Raw genomic sequence first — 22,719 nt, 5'->3', positions numbered from 1 at the left:
ACAGAAGCCCTTCCCATGTACAGTGCACGTACAGTGCGTAATAAGGAGGAACTTTCCTTGCGTGCGACCATGGACCTCGTGGGTCCCAGCCGTCAGGCTCTCCACGTACAGTCCTCTTCCGATGACTCTCGTATGTTGACCACGCCGCGCCGAGCGCACCGAGGCGGTGGACGACGGCAAGGCCCCAGACTGGAACGACCAGGAGATGGGGAAGACGCGGCAGTTGAGTTGCAGACGGAGAGGAGTGGGAAACTTGACTGGTTCGGGTGCGGGGTGGGCCTACACTCGGCAGCAAATAACAGGAGGTGCGGAGTGGAGGGATGGCCTGGCCGTCGGCGGGGTAGCGTTTCGCTGAGGAGCGCAAAACAACGCCGCTGGACGCCGAAGCCTGGAGCAGGCGGTTCCGGTAGCGCTGGGGGAAGAAGACGAGAGATTGAAGAAGAATGTCAGCCGTTGGATGTAAAGCCAACGCCTTCTTAAGCTTCGACCTACTGGCCCACATGTCAGCCAGTCCATTTGTTTTTTTAGTCCATTTGGTGGGCTGGGTGAAACAATGATGTAGCATCTATGCAGCCCGTTTAAATCCCATTTGCATTTTTCTCGAAATCCGCGGACTTGCTGGGCTGGGTGAAAATATCATGTTGGGCTAGACGGAGAAATGTTATAAAAACATAAACACATGATTGCACGTCAGTAAAATCTTTGCAAGCTTATGTACGCAGTCACTAGGAGTTAACTTGGCAAGTTATATATAAACAATTATTATTATTATTTTGTAAGAACTTTCAACTTACGAAATAAAATATCATTTTAATTTGATGAGTTAATAGTACGTGGGGTATTATTATTTTTTAGGCTAGACGTGGGACAGTTGAGTTGGTTCTAGGGGAAAGTACTGGGAGAAAACTCAGTTTACATCGAAAAGAAAGTGGGAGAAAATTCAGAGACCTGTTGGGTCCACCTGAGGAGATGAATATGTTGGGAGGAAGGAGATTCAAAGCACGGTAACCGAGTGAACTAGTTTTTTTTATGGACAAGTGAACTAGTTTACATACATTAGCAAATAGCCACTAAAAAGCAATCAGGTTAATGGGTTCTTAAAAGAAATATTTCGGACAAAACAGATAATTACGATACATAGGCTAATGCATGAAACACTCAAATGATAAAGGTGCTTATAAACAGATAAAGTAAAACATCTAGACCTTCCTGGCACGCTTGATCATGATGCTGCGGCTGTCTGTGTACTCGTCGGTTATGGGAAGCAGACACGCCCTCATGTCCAAGATCTGCATGTACATGTCGTAGCATGCGTATGCGTCCTTGGCCGCGTAGGTTATGTAGGATAGATTCAAAGGTACCTCCCACGTGTTCAGGTCGTCTTCTTTCATGTTGGCATATCAGGGGTCGATGATGGTCTCAGCAAGGTCAACCATGGAGTCCTTCTCCTGCCCGTAGCTGATGATCTTGTATTGCTTCTGGATGTCGACAAGCTTGTTGCACCAGATGGCCAAATCGTCGTGTTCTTCCTTCTCTCCACCGTAGCGAAGGTGCAGTCGGCGCTGTTGATGAAACGGGTGAATGCTCCAAAACCTGGTGCAGCCATAGGACTGAGGCGTGGCAGAGCTTCACCGAGTCCGTATTGTTGGTGTACATCACATTCACCTTGGTGCAACCATAGGACTGAACGGCGAACTAACTCCTTGCTGAAGTCCATATCCAGCAAGCTCACCCCTCGGATCGCCATTGGAGTCTCTTCGAGTGAACGAGTGTGTAGGCGGTGGCAGCAGTTCGTTTTTCAGCTCTTGGGGAACTGGATTCAACAGTAAGCTGAGTGTGTACAGGCGACAACAGTTACTACCCCTCCCTCGCCCGCTGCACGCCCGGCAGAAGATGCACCCTCGGCGCATTCAAACACCTCCATTAAAAAACCTACTCCGGCCACACGTCGGTTCACGAGCGGGTCTGTATTGGTACTGTAATAATAGGAGTTAGTGGTCACTTTACTTAAATTTAATTAGCTTTAATAGAAATTTATACTTAAAACAATCAATGCATTGGCTCGTTCTATCAGTGCCACGGGATCAACATGCACAACAATTAGAATTATTATTCTCAGGACGCACACGATCAGCACATTTGTTGCACTTTCACAAAGATAATACTACCAAGTTTGAATTGTTTGTTATGTTTGCTGTCCTCTGCATCATCATGCCGTTTTTCCCAGCTTGCAAGATTCAGAACCAACAAATAAGATCCAAATAATAAGTATAACAAAGATGCCTACACATCTCATTGATTCCCAGCTTGCAAGATTCAGAACCAACAAATAAGATCCAAATAATAAGTACAACAAAGATGCCTACACATCTCATTGATTCCCAGCTTGCAAGATTCAGAACCAACAAATAAGATTCAAATAATAAGTACAACAAAGATTCCTACACATCTCACTGATTCCCAGCTTGCAAGATTCAGAACCAACCCATTAGAGCCTTTTGATAAAGTGAATATCAGGATTAAATCCATCTTGGCTAGCCATGTCATACAATCGAAGAACTTGGCGAATGCTCTTGACCGTCACAACATCTGTAGTAGAGTATTCCTGTTTGCACAGCATGTTCGCATAGCACAAACAAGGAGACAGGAGAGCATGATTTCGCTTTAGTTGAACCATTTTGTGCAGTTCCACCAAAATTGAGAGATGTTGCTCTTGACCGTCACAACATCTATAGTAGAGTATTCCTGTTTGCACAGCATGTTTGCATAGCACAAACAAGGAGACAGGAGAGCATGGTTTCACTTTAGTTTAACCATTTTGTGCAGTTCCACCAAAATTGAGAGATGTTGCCCACGTGACATTTTAGTTGAACCGCACAAGACACTCATTCCAAAAAAAGTGTTTTGTGCAGTTCACCAAAAGGTCACAATAGCAACAAGGTGAAATGGATATCCCTATCTGCACAAAATGATAGAAAGTAAACAGTTGCTGGTCAATAAGAATATACGAAACATATACAGAATGAAAAGAAGCATCTTAATTATGCTCATGGCAATCACGCAAGGACAGTAGAAATTTTAAAACGTCGGCAATGCTTGTTTACCAGACATAGTAAATCAACAGCAGCTAAAGAGTTGGTTTAAGGGCATGGGACCGTGGGGACACCAGGACACTCAGCAGCGTAAAGGAGCAACTTACTTATCATACTGGGGAAAACAGCAGGAGTGCCATTTGTAACACAGTTTAATTGCATCTTATCACTGGAGGCATTAGATTAACAATAACACTGGTTAGACATGTCCCTAAGGTAACAGTGTGATCGCTTCATTTTACATGCGCCCTTACAACAAAAGGTTGGTTTACCCGCAAAAAAATAGCAAAAGGTTGGTATAAGGACATGCGACAGTGGACGCATCAGCACAATGTACCTACAAGGAGGCATAAAGTGGTGATGCCGAGCTTGTTCATGCTATGTGAGGGCAAAAAACCTAATCCTAGAGACCTTTTACTATGTGAGGGCAGCAAATCTAATCCTAGAGGCCTTTTACTATGTGAGGGCAGCAAATCTAATCCTGAGACCTTTTACTATGTGAGGGCAGCAAATCTAATCCTGAGACCTTTTACTATGTGAGGGCAGCAAATCTAATCCTGAGACCTTTTACTATGTGAGGGCAGCAAATCTAATCCTGGAGACCTTTTACTATGTGATGGCAGCAAATCTAATCCTGGACATACTCTGTTAACTTGTCCACCAGCCGCTAGTTTCTATCCTTTTTTCAACCAATAATAGATCTGTTCCTTATCCAGTTTGTACTGCGTTTTCCCATTATTTCCCTTTTCAACCAAGAGACCGGTTGGGTATCCGGTCTCTACTACTTTCACCATATTATTTCCTCTTTGAATCAAGTCCTAGATTCATGCTACAACTTTCCCCCTTTCTTCGTTGTTTGAACAAAGCCCTAGATTCGAATGCATGAAGTAGCTTTACCTCTAATAATACTAAAAATTTAGGTGGCTTTGGAAGAGCTGATGGGAGTAGAAAAAGATGCACATGCAGACATGTGGGGAGCTGGGGCAGTAGAGCAAGGCCGCTTTTGAAGAACTTATACCTGAGGGTCGCCGGGATGTCAGAGGCGGCAGGTCGGATCTGCGGACAATACAGCAGGGAGGAAGAACGGTCGGAGGACCTCCCGAGCCGGCGCTGTGTCGGAGAGAATGGCACGGGCAGAGGATCGGGCCCCTCCGGCAGCTGTGGGTTTCCTCCCTCGGCGGCGATGATTGCGTGAACGATGCACCTTTTAGTCCTCTACACACACCGGCCGAAGGGATCCGGCCGGATTTGTGACCAGCGGTGAGCAGAGAGAAAATGTCGCTACCGCTGTCTTGTTTATATCTAGAGAGGATGAGAGAATGAAGAGAGCAACCCTAGTAAAGCAAGCGCTCAGGCCCCTGCGTCCATATATAGTGGAGTGATTATCTTTTTTCTCTCCACAACAAGCGTTTCAATTTGTGTACGTGGCATTAAAGAAAAAAACTCTCTATTTAAGGTGACTACTCTATGACTCCTACTTACTGATAACCCACAAGTATAGGGGATCGCAACAGTTTTCGAGGGTAGAGTATTCAACCCAAATTTATTGATTCGACACAAGGGGAGCCAAAGAATATTCTCAAGTATTAGCAGCTGAGTTGTCAATTCAACCACACCTGGAAACTTAGTATCTGCAGCAAAGTGTTTAGTAGCAAAGTAATATGATAGTGGTGGTAACGGTAGCAAAAGTAAAGACAACAAAAGTAATGTTTTTGGTATTTTCTAGTGATTGTAACAGTAGAAACGGAAAAGTAAATAAGCGAGAACCAGTATATGGAAAACTCGTAGGCACCGGATTAGCGATGGATAATTATGCTGGATGCGGTTCATCATGTAACAGTCATAACATAGGGTGACACAGAACTAGCTCCAGTTCATCAATGTAATGTAGGCATGTATTCCGTATATAGTCATACATGCTTATGGAAAAGAACTTGCATGACATATTGTGTCCTACCCTCCCATGGCAGCGGGGTCCTATTGGAAACTAAGGGATATTAAGGCCTCCTTTTAATAGAGAACCGGAACAAAGCATTAGCACATAGTGAATACATGAACTCCTCAAACTATGGTCATCACCGGGAGTGGTCCCGATTATTGTCACTTCAGGGTTGCCGGATCATAACACATAGTAGGTGACTATAGACTTGCAAGATAGGATCAAGAACACACATATATTCATGAAAACATAATAGGTTCAGATCTGAAATCATGACACTCGGGCCCTAGTGACAAGCATTGAGCATAGCAAAGTCATAGCAACATCAATCTCAGAACATAATGGATACTAGGGATCAAACCCTAACAAAACTAACTCGATTACATGATAAATCTCATCCAACCCATCACCATCTAGCAAGCCTATGATGGAATTACTCACGCACGGCGGTGAGCATCATGAAATTGGTGATGGAGGATGGTTGATGATGACGACGGCGACGAACCCCCCTCTCCGGAGCCCTGAACGGACTCTAGATCAGCCCTCCCGAGAGAGATTAGGGCTTGGCGGCGGCTCTGTATCGTAAAACGCGATGATTTCTTCTCTCTGATTTTTTCTCCCTGAAAGCCAATATATGGAGTTGGAGTTGGCGTTGGAGGGCCACCAGGGGGCCCACGAGGTAGGGGGCGCGCCCAGGTGGGAGGGGCGTGCCCCCCACCCTCGTGAACAGGGTGTGGGCCCCCTGGTCTTCATCTTTGGTGAGGATTTTTTATTATTTATTCTAAGATATTTTGTGGAGTTTGAGGTCATTCCGAGAACTTTTGTTTTCTGCACATAAAACAACACCATGGCAGTTCTGCTGAAAACAGTGTCAGTCTAGGTTAGTTCCATCCAAATCGTACAAGTTAGAGTCCAAAACAAGGGCAAAAGTGTTTGGAAAAGTAGATACGACGGAGACGTATCAACTCCCCCAAGCTTAAACCCTTGCTTGTCCTCAAGCAATTCAGTTGACAAACTGAAAGAGAAAAAGAAAAACTTTTACAAACTCTGTTTGCTCTTGTTGTTGTAAACATGAAAAGCCAGCATTCAAGTTTCAACAATTATTATGAACTAACCATACTCACAATGACACGTAGGTCTCACAATTACTCATATCAATAACATAATCAACTAGCGAGCCATAATAATAAAACTCGGATGACAACACTTTCTCAAAATAACCATAACATGATATAACAAAATGGTATCTCGCTAGCCCTTTCTGAGACCGCAAAACATAAATGCAGAGCACCTTTAAAGATCAAGGACTGACTAAACATTGTAATTCATGGTAAAAGAGATCCAGTCAAGTCATACCCAATATAAACCAATCATAAAGAATGCAAACGACAGTGTGCTCTCCAGTGGGTGCTTTTTAATAAGAAGGGTGATGACTCAACATAAAAGTAAATAGATAGGCCCTTCGCAGAGGGAAGCAGGGATTTGTAGAGGTGCCAGAGCTCGATTTTGAAATAGAGATAAATTATATTTTGAGCGGCATACTTCTACTGTCAACGCAACAACTATGAGATGGCTGTATCTTCCATACTACATGCATTATAGGCAGTTCCCAAACAGAATGGTAAAGGTTTATACTCCCCCTCCTCCACAAGCATCAATCCATGGCTTGCTGGAAACAACGAGTGCCTCCAACATTCAACGGGTCCCAGGGGGAGTTTTGTTTACTTATTTTGATTGCTTTGATCTTTTTGGATCATGGGACTGGGCATCCCGGTTACCGGCCCTTTCTCGTGAATGTGGAGCGGAGTCCACTCCTCTTGAGAATAACCCACCTAGCATGGAAGATATAGGCAGCCCTAGTTGCACATGAGCTGCTCGAGCATACAAAACAGAATTTCATTTGAAGGTTTGGAGTTTGGCACATACAAATTTACTTGGAACGGCAGGTAGATACCGCATATAGGAAGGTATGGTGGACTCATATGGAAGAACTTTGGGGTTTAAGGAGTTTGGATGCACAAGCAGTATTCCCGCTTAGTACAGGTGAAGGCTAGCAAAAGACTGGGAAGCGACCAACTGAGAGAGCGACAACAGTCATAAACATGCATTAAAATTAATTTACACCGAATATAAGCATGAGTAGGATATAATCCACCATGAACATAAATATTATGAAGGCTATGTTGATTTGATTCAACTACATGCGTGAACATGTGCCAAGTCGAGTCACTCAATTCATTTAAAGGAGGATACCATCCTATCATACCACATCATAATCATCTCAATAGCATGTTGGCACGCAAGGTAAACCATTATAACTCATAGCTAATCAAGCATGGCACAAGTAACTATAATCTCTAAATTTCATTGCAAATATGTTTAGTTCATAATAGCTGAATCAGGAACGATGAATCATCATATTTACAAAAACAAGAGAGGTCGAGTTCATACCAGCTTTTCTCATCCCAATAAGTCCATCATATATCATCATTATTGCCTTTCACTTGCACGACCGAACGGTGTGTATAATAATAAGAGTGCACGTGCATTGGACTAAGCTGGAATCTGCAAGCATTCAACTCAAGAGAGAAGACAAGTAATATGGGCTCTAAGTTAAATAAACGATCATGCATATGAGAGCCACTAAGCATTTTCAATATAGTCTTCTCGACCCCCAAAGAAAGGAAAAGAAATAAAAACTATTTACACGTGAAAGCTCCCAACAAGCAAAAGAAGAACGGGAAATGTTTTTGGGTTTTCTTTTTAATTATTACCACTACAGCAGGAAAAATAAACTACTACTATTTTTTTTGTTTTTCTTAAGGTTTATTAAACACACAAGAAGAAAGCAGGAAAAAGGGAAATAAACTAGCATGGATATTACAGTGAAAGAGTATGATCACCGACATCTAGTGTCAGAACCCCGACTCGATGTCACATCGATCTAGCCGGTAACACTTCATATCACTTTGCGGCCTCATGCACGGTATTCCCACGGGTGTCGCCTTACCTTTGCCCGGGACCGTTTGCGCCTTTTGGCTCACGTATATGATAGTGTCGCTAGCATCCATATGATAAAGAGCCCGGGCTGACGTGACTAGTCGTAAACCCAAAGTGGCACAAACTTACAGGGACAGGCATCCATGACCCAGCTTCGAACGTGTCGGTCATCAGCAAGTGGGTCCGGGCTGTAGCACTGGGCTAGCAGGACTCCGGTAAACCGGGCTGTAGCGGGCTAACAGGACTCCGGTACTCAAAGCGTGACATTTCCCCGAAAGGACAGACACAGGAACGAAGAAGGACACATGCCGGCCAGCCTAAGTGTTCCAGAGCAGTAGCAAGCTACCATGGCTCAGCGGTAACACTAGGAGACATTTCCCGGTAAGAGAGGCTACTAAAGATAAACAACTAGATAGTCAGATCCCACACATACCAAGCATTTCAATCATACACACAATATGCTCGATATGTGTAAATACAACGAAGCATCACAACATGACTCTATGACACAAGTACTTTATTTAAGGCTCAGGGAGCCATACATAATATACACACAAAGTTACGGGTCTCACGACCCAACATACAAGTTATACAATCATACAAGCCAACAGCGGAAGTAACTTGTCTGAGTACAGACAACTAGTAAAATAAAAGAGGCTTGGAAAGCCTGACTATACTATGTGGTCCTTCACAAGCTCAGGGTCACCACCTGGGTCTTTAGCCTACTCGTTGATGTCAACGTCTACATAGAACCCATCAGAAGGGGTTGCAGCGTCTTCTGTAAAAATGTAGATTATAGCAACATGAGTACAAAGGTACTCAACAAGACTTACATCAGATCCTACATACATGCATAGTATCAAGAAGGGTCGGTGGAGTTATTGCAGCAAGCCAGCTTTGACTCTTGGCTAGACTATCCTACGATACTCCATTTGAAATAGTTTTGCGCACACGAGTCCACTATTCACCACTTCAATACACTACCGAGGATCCACCTCCGTCTTCCTACGGAAGAGCCATCCTCGGCACTCACACTTATCTTGAGGCTTTTAACAGTTTCCCTTTACTTGTCTATGAACTGTATAGGCAACCAAGTAGTCCTTTACCGCGGACGCGGCTATTCGAATAGATCATGATAACCCTGCAGGGGTGTACTTCTTCATACACGCTCTCACCACTTATCGTCGTTTACACGACATGTACTCGGCAACCTTCAAGCGGAAGCCCAACGTGGGTGTCGGCCACGACCTACCTAATCACCTAAGCCTCCGGTCCAGGTTTATCGCCTATTCAGGTTCCATCCGCAGGGAGTCCGGCCGAGGTTTCCCATACGGCCCCGAACGATGTGAACAGGGTTCCCGAGATACCTAACAGGTATTCGGTACACCGTGCCACGTACCTACCGCATCACAGCCCACCCCTACGGTCAGCGCTGTCCACGGCCTCCAGTAGGCTACAAACACCAGAAACTACTTGCAACTCCTGGACGGAGAACTAGGGTGAATAAGAAGTCGAGAGGGTCCATTGGTTTCGGGCCCAATGCATGGTAGTAGCTGATTCTTAAATCACACATACAGATCTCAGTGCTTAAGGTCGGCTTCAATGAAACAACCCACCATGTACTCCTACATGGCCTCTCATCGATACCTTTACCAAATCGTGTTCACCACACCACTCTCATTACCGACATAATCATTTCACTCTAGCCCATCACCCAGATGAACCAGACCTGACACGACTCTAAGCATAGCAGGCATAGCAAGGTAGGAACAACACATACATAGGGCTCAATCAACTCCTACACATGCTAGTGGGTTTCATCTAGTTACTGTGGCAATGACAGGTCATGCAGAGGAAATGGGTTCAACTACCGTAGCACACAGCAGTTTGAATCGCGTTGTCTTAATGCAGTAAAAGAGAGCAGGAGCGAGAACATGGGATTGTATCGATATGATCAAATGGTTGGCTGCTTGCCTGATGGTTCGTTGCACGGATACGGTTCTTCGTTAGGGTAGTCACGGTACTCCTCGGGGACAGATCCTGTCGCAAAGGATAACGATACACAGGCATCACCAAACAATGTGCAACAATATGATGCATGCATGAAACATGGCAATATGAGTGTGTTGGGCTAATGCAACTAAAGCCAGAAGGGTTTGAACAAATTTGAATCAAAGATTCAAATTTCAAATTCAAATATGGCCTTTTAAAGTGCCTTTCCTTGTTCTGATTAAAACATCAATTTAACTTGTTTGATCATGCATGAAAATAGTACAGATGGATAGATTGGATTTTTCTGATCATTTTTCATATATAATTTGTCCAATTTGGAGTTACAGAATAAAAGTTATGAATTTTTGAAGTTTAAATAATATTCTGGAATTTCCTGATTTAATTTAAATCCAGAAATATCATTTACTGCGTCAGCCTGACATCACAGTGACATCAGCAGGTCAACGGGGCTGGCTCGGGTCAAACCTGACGTGTGGGGTCCACACGTCAGTGTCACAGGGGCTAATCCCGCGTTGACCCCGGGCTGGTTAGCTTTGACTAAGCCCTGGGCCCACTTGTCAGCGTCTGTAGGTGGTGGTTTAGTGGCTAATTAACTAGGCCACGTCAGCTCGCCGGAGTTCTGGCCGGCGGCGACCAACAGTGCGGCGGCGATAGTGGTTTTGGTCGTTTCGGCCACCAAATGGACCGCGGAGATCACCGGAGTGAAGCTGAGGACGACCCGCGGCTCTTGGCGGAGTCCGTTGGGGTCGGGGTGGCCGGAGTTGATGGCGGTGAGCTCGGCTGCGGCCGCCGGGGTTCGGTCGTGCACGGGAGTGGTGCTGGAGCTCGAAGTCGAGCAAAGTGAGGCGCTAGGGATGCTCTACTGGGTTCTGTGAACGCGTTGGACTCGCCGGGGTGACCAAATGGTCACCGGAGCTGCGTCGACGGCGAGCTCGGCGACGACGGAGGTTCGGCCGTGGTGGAGATGAAGCTACGGTGAGGGAACGAGGGGGAGAAGAGGGGGAAACGGTGGCGTAGCTCACCGCGGTTGCAGTGGGCGTCGAAGCGGGCTCGGGGACGCGCTGGAGACGGCGAATTCGTCGGCGACGGTGGTCGGAGCCCGAAGAGGGGAACGGCGACGTGGCGGCGATGCAGGGCTTCCGGGGACTCGTGGAGCGGTGGGGAGGAAGAGGGAGTTGTGGCGGAGCTTCTGAGCTACTCGGGGGAGCGAGGGGTGGCCGGAGACAGTGGCTACGGCGAACGGCGGCGACGGTGTGCTTCGGCCGAGAGCGAGAGAGAGCGAGGGAGAAACGGGGGAGAGTGAGCGAGAGCAGGGGGATCGGGACGGGCTGCGGACGTCGTCCACGCGGCCAGGAGGGCGTCGGCAAGCAGGAGGTGGCCGCGCGGCCGCGCGCGCGCGAGCACGCAGCAGCTTCGGGGCGTGGGGAGGAAGACGACGGGGAGCTACAGTGTTGGGCTGGGTCGGCTGCTAGCTGGGCCGGCCAGCTGGCTGGGCCGCACAGGTAAGTCTTTCCCCTTTCTTTTCTGTTTTCTGTTTTATTTAATATATCTGCAACTGTGTTGAATTAATTAAAATACCTAGGCAACTCCAAAATTCACCAAACTACTCCTGGTCCATAGTTGGATTATTTCCAACATGAAACATTTTAGTTTGGAGATATTTGAGCATTTAAATATTTTATATTATTTTAAATGCCCAAATTCAGATATCTATGATTTAATTCAAAGACCCTATGATGGCCTAGAAAAATGTGCACCACTTTTGTCAGAGGTTCTGAACCAAGGCTAAAATGATGGACATTTTAGAAGGGCATTTCAGGTTCATTGAAAAATTATTTTAGTAACCCTAGTTGGTTTCAGAGGGGACTGGGGGTTCTGTCATCCCCATTTCAAGTTTCTGATGAAAGAGTAAACATGATGCAACACTCTAATGCATGACTAGCTAGGGTGTGACAACTCACCCCCACTCAAAAGAATCTCGTCCCGAGATTTGGGTTCCTCCGAGAAGAAGGCGGGATATTCGAGTCGAAGACGATCCTCCCTTTCCCAAGTTGCTTCATCTTCAGAATGATGCGACCATTGAACCTTGAGAAACTTGATATTATGACATCGCGTGGTACGTTCGGTTTGATCGAGGATGCGAATGGGGTACTCTCGATATGTAAGATTATCTTGGAGATCAAGCGTTTCGTGGTCCACTTCACGGATAGGATCCGAGAAACAACGCCTGAGTTGAGAAACGTGGAAGACATCGTGAACTCTGGAGAGGTGCGGAGGTAGTTCCAATTGGTAGGCAACTTCCCCTCGTTTGGCAAGAATGCGAAAAGGTCCAATGTAACGAGGAGCCAATTTGCCTTTGATACCGAAACGATGGGTTCCCTTCAGAGGGGTGACCCGAAGATAAGCCTTCTCGTCAACCTCGAAAGTCATAGCCTTATGCTTTCGGTCATATTGACTCTTTTGACGGGATTGGGCTGTTTTCAACTTTTCACGAACGATACGAACTTGTTCTTCTGCTTCCTGAATCATATCCGGGCCAAAGAATTGTCTTTCCCCGGTCTCTGACCAGTTAAGGGGTGTTCGACATCGTCGTCCATAGAGAACTTCAAAAGGGGCTTTACCCAAGCTAGATTGATAGCTGTTGTTGTAAGCGAATTCGGCAAATGGAAGGCACTTCTCCCAGCCCATTCCGAACGAGATAATAGAGGCTCGAAGCATGTCTTCTAGAATCTGATTGACGCGTTCCACTTGACCACTTGACTGAGGGTGGAAAGCGGTGCTAAAAGAAAGACGAGTTCCCATAGCATTTTGGAAGCTTTCCCAAAATCGAGAGGTGAAAAGACTTCCTCGATCCGAATTGATTTCCAAAGGAACACCATGGAGAGACACTATCCGGGAGATGTATAAGTCTGCCAGTTGACTAGCGGTTATACTCTCACGAACAGGTAAGAAATGAGCTACTTTGGAAAGACGATCGACCACGACGAAAATAGCATTATTCCCTCTTTTGGTTCTGGGAAAACCGGTAATGAAATCCATACCAATTTTATCCCATTTCCATTCAGGAATAGCTAAGGGTTGAAGGGTGCCAGCAGGCCGTTGATGCTCTGCTTTTACACGACGACAGACGTCGCAATTAGCAATATACTGAGCGATTTCTCTCTTCATCCTAGTCCACCAGAACCTCTGGCGTAGGTCCTGATACATCTTGGTACTACCGGGATGAATGGTGAGAGTAGATTCATGAGCTTCCTTAAGGATTAATCGCCTTAAGTTGCGCACCTTGGGAACCACTAGTCGATCCCCGAAGTATACGACTCCTTGATCATTAACGGAGAAACAATTCGCAACTCCTTTCTGAATGTTCCTCTTGATGTGGGAGATTCCCGGATCTACCTTCTGTGCTTTGATAATTTGATCTGTAAGGGTAGGTTTTGCCACCAAGGTGGAGAGAAAACCTTGAGGAACAATGTGAAGGTTAAGCTTTCGAAATTCCTCATGGAGAAGCGGTTGACTTTGTTGTAACATCAGGTTGTTACAATAAGATTTACGACTTAGCGCATCAGCCATGACGTTGGCTTTCCCTGGGGTATAGGTTATTCCTAAGTCGAAGTCTGTGATCAATTCAACCCAACGTCTTTGCCTAAGATTCAGATCCGGTTGGGTGAAGATGTACTTCAGACTTTGGTGATCAGTGAATATTTCGCAACGATTACCGAGGAGATAATGTCGCCAGGTCTTAAGTGCATAGACTACGGCTGCAAGTTCTAGATCATGAGTAGGATAATTCTCCTCATGTGGGTGCAATTGCCGTGAAGCGTAAGCAATTACGTGTCGATCTTGCATGAGAATGCAACCTAGTCCTTGTCGCGAGGCGTCGCAGTAGATAACAAAGTCCTTGGAGAAGTCTGGCGGTACCAATACAGGAGCAGAGGTCAGGCGTCTTTTCAGTTCCTGAAAGCTGTGCTCACATTGTGGAGTCCATTCGAACTTTTTATCTTTCTTGAGGAGTTCGGTTAGAGGTTTAGCAACTTTGGAGAAGTTCTCGACAAAGCGACGGCAATAGCTCGCTAAGCCCAGAAAACTCCGAACTTGCTTGACCGATTCGGGTGGAGTCCAATCAAGGACGGCTTGAACTCGCTCAGGGTTAACCGCAATACCTTTACCAGATATTACATGACCCAGATAGGTCACTTCTGGCAACCAGAATTCACATTTAGAAAATTTGGCATAAAGGCGATGCTCTCGAAGTTTCTGCAACACTAGTCTTAGATGTTCGGCATGTTCTTCCTCGTTCTTGGAGTATATGAGTATATCATCGAGATAAACTACGACGAATTTATCCAAATACTCCATGAAGATTGAGTTCATTAACCGAGAAAAGGTGGCTGGAGCGTTGGTTAAACCGAAGGACATGACGGTGTACTCGTATTGGCCATAACGAGTAACAAAGGCCGTTTTAGGGATGTCCCCGTTTCTGATTTTGATTTGATGGTAACCCAACCTCAAATCCATCTTGGAGAAGACTGAGGATCCAGCGAGCTGATCATACAGATCGTTGATCCTGGGAAGCGGGTATTTGTTCTTGATTGTGACCAAATTGACAGGTCGGTAATCTACAACCATCCGGTCCGTACCATCCTTCTTCTTAACGAATAGGACGGGGCAAGCCCACGGAGATGAACTGGGGCGGATGAAACCCTTTTTCAAGGATTCATCGAGTTGTTTCTTAAGCTCGGCTAGTTCTAGGGGTGCCATCTTATAAGGCCTTCTAGCAATCGGAACGGTTCCGGGGATGAGGTCTATTACGAACTCAACATCCCTGTCAGGTGGAACCCCTGGCAATTCTTCTGGAAAGACATCCGGAAAGTCACGGACTACCGGAACGTCCTCAAGGTCTGGTAAAGGGCTGGCGTTAAGAGAATATAATTGTCGCTTGGCTATTCGGGTCAAGACATTAACTATCTTCCCCGAAGGATGGGTGAGTTGAACAGTCCTAGAGAAGCAATCAATTTTGGCTTGATGAGCTGACATCCAGTCCATACCCAAAATGATATTAATATCTGAAGATTTAAGGGCTATCAAAGATGCGAGAAAAACAAGTCTGTCGACTTGGATTTCATTTCCATGGCTTACTCTAGAAGTTTGCCATTTGGATCCCGGAGTTTGAATTACCATAGAGGATGGCAAGTCACAGAATGCAACGTTATGCAAACGAGCATAATTTTCAGATATAAAAGAATGAGAGGCTCCTGTATCGAAAAGAACAGATGCCGGGTGGCAACTAACAAGAAGCGTACCGAGAACGACGTTGGGATCTTCTTGAGCTTCTTCGGCAGAGATACAGTTGACATGGCCACGTGAAGCGGTGACCGGTTTAGCATGAAACACTTTTCCTGTCGGCTTGCCACGGCCAACAGCTTTAGCAGATTGATTGGGGTTGGTCTGGGGACACTCACGCATATAATGACCAGATTCCCCACACTTGAAACAAGTCACGGAACTGGTACGTGGAGGAGCATTATTGGTTGGACCCCCATAGGGCTTAGCTGGAGCAGACTGTTGAGCGGGGCGAGGCGCCTGGAAAGATGGCCTCGGTGTGAACCTGGGTGGCAAGGCGGTGTTGGGTACCCACACGCGGCGCTTCTGAGGACCAGCACCGGATGAGGAACCCATGTCACGTCCATGCTTGCGTGTTGCGTCATAGTCGGTCTGACCAGTTTCAGCACTGATGGCTTTGTTGACAAGTTTCGGAAAAGATGTGCACTCATGCAGACGGAGGTCGCGGCGAAGCTCAGGACTAAGGCCCTTGCGGAACCTTGCTTGCTTCTTGGCGTCAGTAGACACTTCCTCAGTTGCATATCGGGCGAGCTTACCAAACTCTCTGCTATAGGCATCCACAGAAAGTCGGCCTTGGGTGAAATTGCAAAATTCTTCACGCTTACAGTCCATGAGACCCTCCGGAATGTGATGTTCACGGAAAGCCTCGCTGAACTCAGCCCAAGTAGTGACATGGCCCGCTGGGCGCATAGCTCCATAATTCTCCCACCAAAGACTGGCGGGGCCTTCAAGATGATATGCGGCAAAGGTGACCTTGTCAGCCTCCGCTACCAGCGCGGAACGCAGCTTGTGAGAAATACTGCGAAGCCAGTCATCAGCGTCGAGAGGCTCGACGGAGTGGTGGAACGTGGGTGGATGCAATTTGATAAAATCGCTGAGTGACACCACGTTAGCCCTCTGATGGTGTGCTGTATTCTGTTCAATACGCTCCAACAAACGGTTTGTCTCCCGCTTGTTTCTCTCAGCTTCCATCATCACCTCGGCTAGTGAAGGAGGATGAGGCAGATTTTCATTCCTGGCTTCACTGCCTTCGGCCTGCTCTTGAGGAGCAGGGTTGGCGCGCGTGTTGACCATCCTAGGTAAACAAGACAATGATTTAGTCAGAATGATAAAATTCTGACATAGGATACATAATGCAAGGAATAACTCGGAATGCAAGATGATCATCCGTATGACATGGTAGATACAGAAACTGCTTCTTTTATTCCATCGTCATACACACCATACAAGGTTTAGTACAAGACCAAACAAAGTACTATTACGGTGAAAAGGGATTACATCTCATCGGAGGCATTCCAAACTCCTATACATTATTTTTCTACAACTCCGGAAAGAGTACAAACTAGGTCATATCCCACGAGTCACGCAGGACGACAGACGACACAGCTAGTGCGAACTAGGGATACTATCACTAACTCAGACCGATCCGTAGTAGTCCTCATAGAAGTCACCTCCATAGCCTGGAAGCTCAACATGTTCATCCGGAAACAGACGATCTCGCGGAGCTTGTGGACCAAAGGGGCTAGGATGAGGCCTTGGACCAACAAACGGTGGCCTGCGGGGACCGCGAGGTGGGGTGATGCCTCCTACATCACGCCAAACCATCACGTCTGGCAGAGCAGATCTCACAGGATAGAGATCGCGCATATCTGAATATCCAGCTTGCACCGCCGGTGCGAACCGAGTCAAAGTGGCCCAGTGGTCAGCACGGGTATTGAAGAGCTCTAACCTTAAGGCCCGATTTTAACGGTCCTTATCCTCGAGCATCTCAGCAGTGGTGCGAGTTCGTGAATCCTCCTGAGTGGAATCAGCATAAATAGCTTGGAGATATCCTTGTGCTCCCGGAAGTGATCCTGGCATATACCGGAAATCAGAGTCCCGAAATAACCCAGATCTGACTCGCATAATGGTCATCATAGAGTAGGCGGCATCCTGCACAGCCATCTCGATAGTAACCCCGAGTCCATAGGAGCAGTGAAGAGGCTCAGTGGATCCAGGATAAGATGGAAATATCCTGACAGTGCAGAGATACTGGCTTTGATTAAAATCTCGGAATTGCTCTTCGACCGTGTACTCAGGATACCAGCGGTATCCAGCCTCAGTCATTACCCTGACCAACTTAGCAGTATGGCCGGGTACATCTAGGCATCGAGTCAGGCGAACCACTTGATTGAGGTCGCGAGTGGCCATCTGAAAGCACAATTATAATGCAAAGGCATTAGAATTTCTAGCAAAATTTCGGCAGCATAACAGCTGTAAATGCTCAAAAAGGATATTGAGACATTTGACAAAGGATTTCGTACACACTCAACATCATCACATCAAGTCTTGAAACCATTTCTACAACATAATGTGGTAGTAGAACTGAGCTAGGCTGATAACCATCAAACTTATAAGGTACTACTGATTAGTAACACGTGAACCTGATAGAGAGAACAGATCCTAATTCCTTAACCCCCGGTGGAAGAATGGACTGACTCAGATCAGAAAGCCACAAGGTATAAGGAGTAAAAAGAGCCTTACGTTCCATCCCACAAGCAATTCCCCTACATATAACTAAAGAATTTCTAGACTCAACATCGACCAGTTTGGCTTGGAGAACCTACAGGCAGTCCGGCTCTGATGCCAACGCTGTCAGGACCCCGACTCGATGTCACATCGATCTAGCCGGTAACACTTCATATCACTTTGCGGCCTCACGCACGGTATTCCCACGGGTGTCGCCTTACCTTTGCCCGGGACCGTTTGCGCCTTTTGGCTCACGTATATGATAGTGTCGCTAGCATCCATATGATAAAGAGCCCGGGCTGACATGACTAGTCGTAAACCCAAAGTGGCACAGACTTACAGGGATAGGCATCCATGACCCAGCTTCGAACGTGTCGGTCATCAGCAAGTGGGTCCGGGCTGTAGCACTGGGCTAGCAGGACTCCGGTAAACCGGGCTGTAGCGGGCTAACAGGACTCCGGTACTCAAAGCGTGACATTTCCCCGAAAGGACAGACACAGGAACGAAGAAGGACACATGCCGGCCAGCCTAAGTGTTCCAGAGCAGTAGCAAGCTACCATGGCTCAGCGGTAACACTAGGAGACATTTCCCGGTAAGAGAGGCTACTAAAGATAAACAACTAGATAGTCAGATCCCACACATACCAAGCATTTCAATCATACACACAATATGCTCGATATGTGTAAACACAACGAAGCATCACAACATGACTCTATGACACAAGTACTTTATTTAAGGCTCAGGGAGCCATACATAATATACACACAAAGTTACGGGTCTCACGACCCAACATACAAGTTATACAATCATACAAGCCAACAGCGGAAGTAACTTGTCTGAGTACAGACAACTAGTAAAATAAAAGAGGCTTGGAAAGCCTGACTATACTATGTGGTCCTTCACAAGCTCAGGGTCACCACCTGGGTCTTTAGCCTACTCGTTGATGTCAACGTCTACATAGAACCCATCAGAAGGGGTTGCAGCGTCTTCTGTAAAAATGTAGATTATAGCAACATGAGTACAAAGGTACTCAGCAAGACTTACATCAGATCCTACATACATGCATAGTATCAAGAAGGGTCGGTGGAGTTATTGCAGCAAGCCAGCTTTGACTCTTGGCTAGACTATCCTACGATACTCCATTTGAAATAGTTTTGCGCACACGAGTCCACTATTCACCACTTCAATACACTACCGAGGATCCACCTCCGTCTTCCTACGGAAGAGCCATCCTCGGCACTCACACTTATCTTGAGGCTTTTAACAGTTTCCCTTTACTTGTCTATGAACTGTATAGGCAACCAAGTAGTCCTTTACCGCGGACGCGGCTATTCGAATAGATCATGATAACCCTGCAGGGGTGTACTTCTTCATACACCCTCTCACCACTTATCGTCGTTTACACGACATGTACTCGGCAACCTTCAAGCGGAAGCCCAACGTGGGTGTCGGCCACGACCTACCTAATCACCTAAGCCTCCGGTCCAGGTTTATCGCCTATTCAGGTTCCATCCGCAGGGAGTCCGGCCGAGGTTTCCCATACGGCCCCGAACGATGTGAACAGGGTTCCCGAGATACCTAACGGGTATTCGGTACACCGTGCCACGTACCTACCACATCACAGCCCACCCCTACGGTCAGCGCTGTCCACGGCCTCCAGTAGGCTACAAACACCAGAAACTACTTGCAACTCCTGGACGGAGAACTAGGGTGAATAAGAAGTCGAGAGAGTCCATTGGTTTCGGGCCCAATGCATGGTAGTAGCTGATTCTTAAATCACACATACAGATCTCAGTGCTTAAGGTCGGCTTCAATGAAACAACCCACCATGTACTCCTACATGGCCTCTCATCGATACCTTTACCAAATCGTGTTCACCACACCACTCTCATTACCGACATAATCATTTCACTCTAGCCCATCACCCAGATGAACCAGACCTGACACGACTCTAAGCATAGCAGGCATAGCAAGGTAGGAACAACACATACATATGGCTCAATCAACTCCTACACATGCTAGTGGGTTTCATCTAGTTACTGTGGCAATGACAGGTCATGCAGAGGAAATGGGTTCAACTACCGCAGCACACAGCAGTTTGAATCGCGTTGTCTTAATGCAGTAAAAGAGAGCAGGAGCGAGAACATGGGATTGTATCGATATGATCAAATGGTTGGTTGCTTGCCTGATGGTTCGTTGCACGGATACGGTTCTTCATTAGGGTAATCACGGTACTCCTCGGGAACAGATCCTGTCGCAAAGGATACCGATACACAACATTACCAAACAATATGCAACAATATGATGCATGCATGGAACATGGCAATATGAGTGTGTTGGGCTAATGCAACTAAAGCCAGAAGTGTTTGAGCAAATTTGAATCAAAGATTCAAATTTCAAATTCAAATATGGCCTTTTAAAGTGCCTTTCCTTGTTCTGATTAAAACATCAATTTAACTTGTTTGGTCATGCATTAAAATAGTACAGATGGATAGATTGGATTTTTCTGATCATTTTTCATATATAATTTGTCCAATTTGGAGTTACAGAATAAAAGTTATGAATTTTTGAAGTTTAAATAATATTCTGAATTTCCTGATTTAATTTAAATCCAGAAATATCATTTACTGCGTCAGCCTGACATCACAGTGACATCAGCAGGTCAACAGAGCTGGCTCGGGTCAAACCTGACGTGTGGGGTCCACACGTCAGTGTCACAGGGGCTAATCCCGCGTTGACCCCGGGCTGGTTAGCTTTGACTAAGCCCTGGGCCCACTTGTCAGCGTCTGTAGGTGGTGGTTTAGTGGCTAATTAGCTGGGCCACGTCAGCTCGCCGGAGTTCTGGCCGGCGGCGACCAACAGTGCGGCGGCGATAGTGGTTTTGGTCGTTTCGGCCACCAAATGGACCGCGGAGATCACCGGAGTGAAGCTGAGGACGACCCGCGGCTCTTGGCGGAGTCCGTTGGGGTCGGGGTGGCCGGAGTTGACGGCGGTGAGCTCGGTTGCGGCCGCCGGGGTTCGGTCGTGCACGGGAACGGTGTTGGAGCTCGAAGTCGAGCAAAGTGAGGCGCTAGGGATGCTCTACTGGGTTTTGTGAACGCGTTGGACTCGCCGGGGTGACCAAATGGTCACCGGAGCTGCGTCGACGGCGAGCTCGGCGACGGCGGAGGTTCGGCCGTGGTGGAGATGAAGCTACGGTGAGGGATCGAGGGGGAGAAGAGGGGGAAACGGTGGCGTAGCTCACCGCGGTTGCAGTGGGCGTCGAAGCGGGCTCGGGGACGCGCTGGAGACGGCGAATTCGTCGGCGACGGTGGTCGGAGCCCGAAGAAGGGAACGGCGACGTGGCGGCGATGCAGGGCTTCCGGGGACTCGTGGAGCGGTGGGGAGGAAGAGGGAGTCGAGGCGGAGCTTCTGAGCTTGTCGGGGAAGCGAGGGGTGGCCGGAGGCAGTGGCTAAGGCGAACGCGGCGACGGTGTGCTTCGGCCGAGAGCGAGAGAGAGCGAGGGAGAAACGGGGGAGAGTGAGCGAGAGCAGGGGGAATCGGGACGGGCTGCGGCGTCGTCCACGCGGCCAGGAGGGCGTCGGCAAGCAGGAGGTGGCCGCGCGGCCGCGCGCGCGCGAGCACGCAGCAGCTTCGGGGCGTGGGGAGGAAGACGACGGGGAGCTACAGTGTTGGGCTGGGTCGGCTGCTAGCTGGGCCGGCCAGCTGGCTGGGCCGCACAGGTAAGTCTTTCCCCTTTCTTTTTCTTGTTTTCTGTTTTATTTAATATATCTGCAACTGTGTTGAATTAATTAAAATACCTAGGCAATTCCAAAAATCACCAAACTACTCCTGGCTCATAGTTGGATTATTTCCAACATGAAACATTTTAGTTTGGAGATATTTGAGCATTTAAATATTTTATATTATTTTAAATGCCCAAATTCAGATATCTATGATTTAATTCAAAGACCCTATGATGGCCTAGAAAAATGTGCACCACTTTTGTCAGAGGTTCTGAACCAAGGCTAAAATGATGGACATTTTAGAAGGGCATTTCAGGTTCATTGAAAAATTATTTTAGTAACCCTAGTTGGTTTCAGAGGGGACTGGGGGTTCTGTCATCCCCATTTCAAGTTTCTGATGAAAGAGTAAACATGATGCAACACTCTAATGCATGACTAGCTAGGGTGTGACATCTAGCAATGACTGTGTGTGAGCATAAATGTAATGTCGGTGAGAAATACGTACTCCCCCAAGCTTAGGCTTTTGGCCTTAGTTGGTCTATTGTCAGGGATAGCCTGGCTGATACCCGTAGGTGTAGCTGGGGTTGTACTGCGATGCAGCGGCTACCGCCTCCTGAGCTGCAGCGTGGCGATGAGCTGCCTCCGCTCTTCTCTCGTACTCATCTGCCTCCTCCCTGGTAATAATATATTTTCCTCTCGCCTGAAAATCAAAGAAGGTAGGAGCAGGAAGAGCAACACGGACCACATGCCGCTTGTTAAAGATTAGTCGATACTAGAAAGGTGGGCCAGTCCTCTCAATGAAGTCGTGGGAAAACATAGAATCAAGATCTAAATAAGAAGTGGGTAACTCCATATCACCCTCACGAATGTCTACATCAAGAAAATTAGCTAAGCGGGTTGCATAAATTCCTCCAAAGAAATCTCCGTTATGCCTATTGTGATGCAACATATGAGCTACAATGGCGCCCATATGATAAGATTGGTCTCCTAACATAGCACTTCTGAGAATGCTGAGATCAGGGGCACACATGTGACATGCTTCATCCTTAGCAGTTATACATCTACCAATTAAGAGAGCAAAATAATGTATAGCAGGAAAGT

Source organism: Triticum aestivum, chromosome 7B (genome assembly GCF_018294505.1).
Source record: "Triticum aestivum cultivar Chinese Spring chromosome 7B, IWGSC CS RefSeq v2.1, whole genome shotgun sequence".
Classification (NCBI taxonomy): domain Eukaryota; kingdom Viridiplantae; phylum Streptophyta; class Magnoliopsida; order Poales; family Poaceae; genus Triticum; species Triticum aestivum.
This window is presented reverse-complemented; position numbering follows the sequence as displayed.